Raw genomic sequence first — 3340 nt, 5'->3', positions numbered from 1 at the left:
AATTGGAGGATTTGGTTGACTTCAGACGTTACAGGTGATTGCTTCTTGGTGACCTCCCCCACTCCATAGAAAAAGCTTTGTTCTTCTATTGTTTTCTCTAGATATGTTTCCAAGAAAACTATCTTAGCATAACTGGCCAAGGGCCCCAAGCAGACCCCTGATGGCTGTCATCAGTCAAGACAGGGACAAGCAGAGCCAGGTGTGTGCAGGCCAAGGATAGCACCGTATGTCTCCACACACAGAATCATTATCCTTTTCTCTTAAGATGAACAGATTTAGCACCCCATAGTACATAAATGTAACAGCAACAGCCCATCAGGATAGTGATCAGCATGACACTATCCTGTAATTCAAGTATAACTGTAAAACTTGCCCTGTTGGAAGAGGGTCAGTGATTGTAAGGAGCTCAGAGATTATGGGCCTTTGTACCCCAAAGTGACAAGCCTTCAGGCTTGGAACAAAAGCAGTCACTGAAAAGTTTAGAGCAAATACAGTGAGAGAGAAGTTAATGGGAAAATGAACTTGATGTCAAAGGGAGAGTAAACAGGGCTGCCAGCTGAAGTGAATGCAGAGAAAGCCAGGGAATGTGCGAGAACCATCTGCACACTCGTGGCTACTCTACCTGAGGACAGAAGAGCATAAGCACGGGGCTAGGAAGTCTTGGGAAAACAAACTGTCCACTGTGGGTGGAAATGAGGAAAAGAGCCAGGAAGATGACAGACAATGGGGTACAAGAAGATGGGCACACAAGATTCCATTAGTGCAGGTGCCGCTGACTGGTGGGGAAACAGGGACAGGAATGGGGTTATACAGAGATAAGCATGTTTGCATTCTTACTGAACACCACTGGTAGCATGTTCCAGTGTGGCAAATCCAAGCACATGTGCTGTAGGTGTAAAGTACTGGATTTCCAGGACCTTTGAGGGAAAAGAATTTAATATCTCAATTTTTATATTGATTATGTGTTGAAATGTCAAAAGTATTAAAGTGGATTTCAAACTTTGTATCTTTTTGATGTTTGCTGGAAATTTTACTTATTGTGGTGCTGAGTATGGAATTCAGGGTCTTGTGCATGTTACATAAGTGCTTTACCTCTGAGTCGTACCTACTGCCCATTTTCCAGTTCACTTTTTGACTGTGGCATATATTACAGTTCTATTGGATGGCACTGCTCTAAGTGGACCACAGGCCTAAATATGAAAGGTTATAGTAATAGAAGAAAACCAGAACATCTGTATGACTTGGGAAAGGAGGGAGTATCAAATGCACAAACTTTATGAAAGAAAAAACAATTAATTTGACTATGTAAAAAATAAGGATTTCACCAGTCATTAGCGGGATAACAGACGATGTTTAAAATCAGTAAGACAGTATGATCAATAGCAAAGAAAACTATAACCCAAAAGATAGGAAAAAAGATGTGAACAGGAAATTTCTATGAGCATATGTCCATAGAAAAGATACATTCGAAATCAAACTAGACAATGCAAATCAAAGCATGTTGCTAAACTTCCCTGGGGGAAATGTAAACATCATCCATCTACCTCTCCCAAGGTCCCAAGAACAAACTGAGTTCACTCTAGGGAACCAATGAGCTTACTGGACTTACAGAACAAGAGTGAGAGGTCACAAGAGCGTGGGTGCTCCACCCAAAGACTGAACCAGAAAGTGTTCACCCAGCATGGATGGCTTTCCCATAGCCCCCCACACCTTTCCCAAGTCTAGATGTTCTAGCCCTTCTCCAAAGCCACATTGCAATTAGAGAATGCCCATACCACGTGGTGGCTAACAACCATCCATAATTCCATAAGCAGTAGAAAAACAGAGATGGCTCAGCAATTAAAAGTGCATGGCTGCTCTTGCAGAGGACCCAAGTCCATTCCCAGTATATACATTAGGAAGTTCACAACCTCCTTTAACTCCAGCTCCAGGGAATCTGATGCCTTTTTCAGACCTCCACAGGTACCCCAACACACATTGGCATACACTCATACAGACACAAAACATAAACATAAAAATTTTAAATCTTTTTTGGGGGGTTGTTTTTATTTGGACAGGATCTGTGTAGCCCTGGCCAGCTCAAAATTCTCTATGTAGGCCAGGCTGGCCTTGAAATCACAGACATCGCCCTGCCTCTGCCTCTTGAATGCTGGGACTAAAGACACTTACCTCCACACACCTGGCCTAAATTATTTTAATATTTTATTTTTATTTTATGTGTACGAGTGTATTGTCTGCATGTATGTGAGTGCACCCATGTCGTGCAATGCTGCAGAGGTCAGAAGAGAGCTTTGGATTCCCCTGGAACTGGAGTTAAGGACAGTTCGTAGCCACCATGTGGGTGCTGGGAATTGAACCCAGGTCCTCTGCAAGAGCAGTCAGTGCTCTTAACCTCTGAGCCGTCTCGCCAGCCCCTAAAATATTTTTTTAATATTTTATTATTTTTATTTTATGTGTTTAAGTGTGTTGCCTGCATGCATGTGAGTGCCACCCATATCATGCAACACTACGGAGGTCAGAAGAGGGCTTCAGATTCCCCTGGAACTGGAGTTAAGGATGGTTCATAGCTGCCATGTGGGTGCTAGGAATCGAACCTGGGTCCTCTGCAAGAGCGGTCAGTGCTCTTAACCACTGAGCCATCTCTCCAGCCCCTGTCTAAAATATTTTTAATCTTAAAAAAAAAGAGAGAAGGGGCTGGAGAAGTAGCTCAGTGGTTAAGAGCATTGATTGCACTTGCAGAGGACCGCACCCACACAGCAGCTAACAACCATCTGTAACTCCAGTTCCAGGGACTCTGATGCCCTTTTCTGACATCTTCAGGTATTGCATGACACAGGTGCACTTATATACGTGCAGGTAATACACTCATACCCATAAAATACATGCATGTGGCCATGTGTGTGAAAACACCATAGTGAAAGTCATTACTTTGTGTGCTAACTTAATAATTTTAAAAATGTTATTACATCTCTTGCGGGAGAAATGGGAAAAATGGGGGCACCTTAATTGGGGAAACCATGATGGAAGGGTTAGATAATGTGAGAGATAATGCCTAGCTAGTTTTAAAAACCAGAGGGAACCATATTAGTCCAACAACCTACTGACAAATTATACATACCAGATCAAGAAATATATGTCTAGGCAAGGTTTATCTGAGAACAACTGGTCTTTGCCCAAGCTTTATCTACATGACACATGGTAACTAAAAGTACCAGACTGGTGGAACGAACATTCTTGGATGTTTAACAGGCATACTTTGAAGCCTATACTAATTTGGTCAGAGGGACATAAAGGACAGTTTTTGCTCCTTGCCCTCCTAGGTTGACTAGTTCCAGGGACT

General features: G+C 42.6%; 1 protein-coding gene across 15 annotated transcripts in view; it reads right to left on the bottom strand.

Moving 5' to 3' along the window:
* The window catches only part of LOC103725603 (RNA-binding protein 14), a 225448-nt gene that overhangs the window by 167594 nt on the left and 54514 nt on the right, over positions 1 to 3340 (bottom strand). The gene's annotated exons all lie outside the window — the stretch shown is intronic.

The sequence above is a fragment of the Nannospalax galili genome, unplaced genomic scaffold, assembly GCF_000622305.1.
Source record: "Nannospalax galili isolate Female #2095 unplaced genomic scaffold, S.galili_v1.0 scaffold89, whole genome shotgun sequence".
NCBI lineage: Eukaryota > Metazoa > Chordata > Mammalia > Rodentia > Spalacidae > Nannospalax > Nannospalax galili.
Note: the sequence above shows the minus strand (reverse complement) of the source record. Positions and strands in the feature narration are given on the sequence as shown.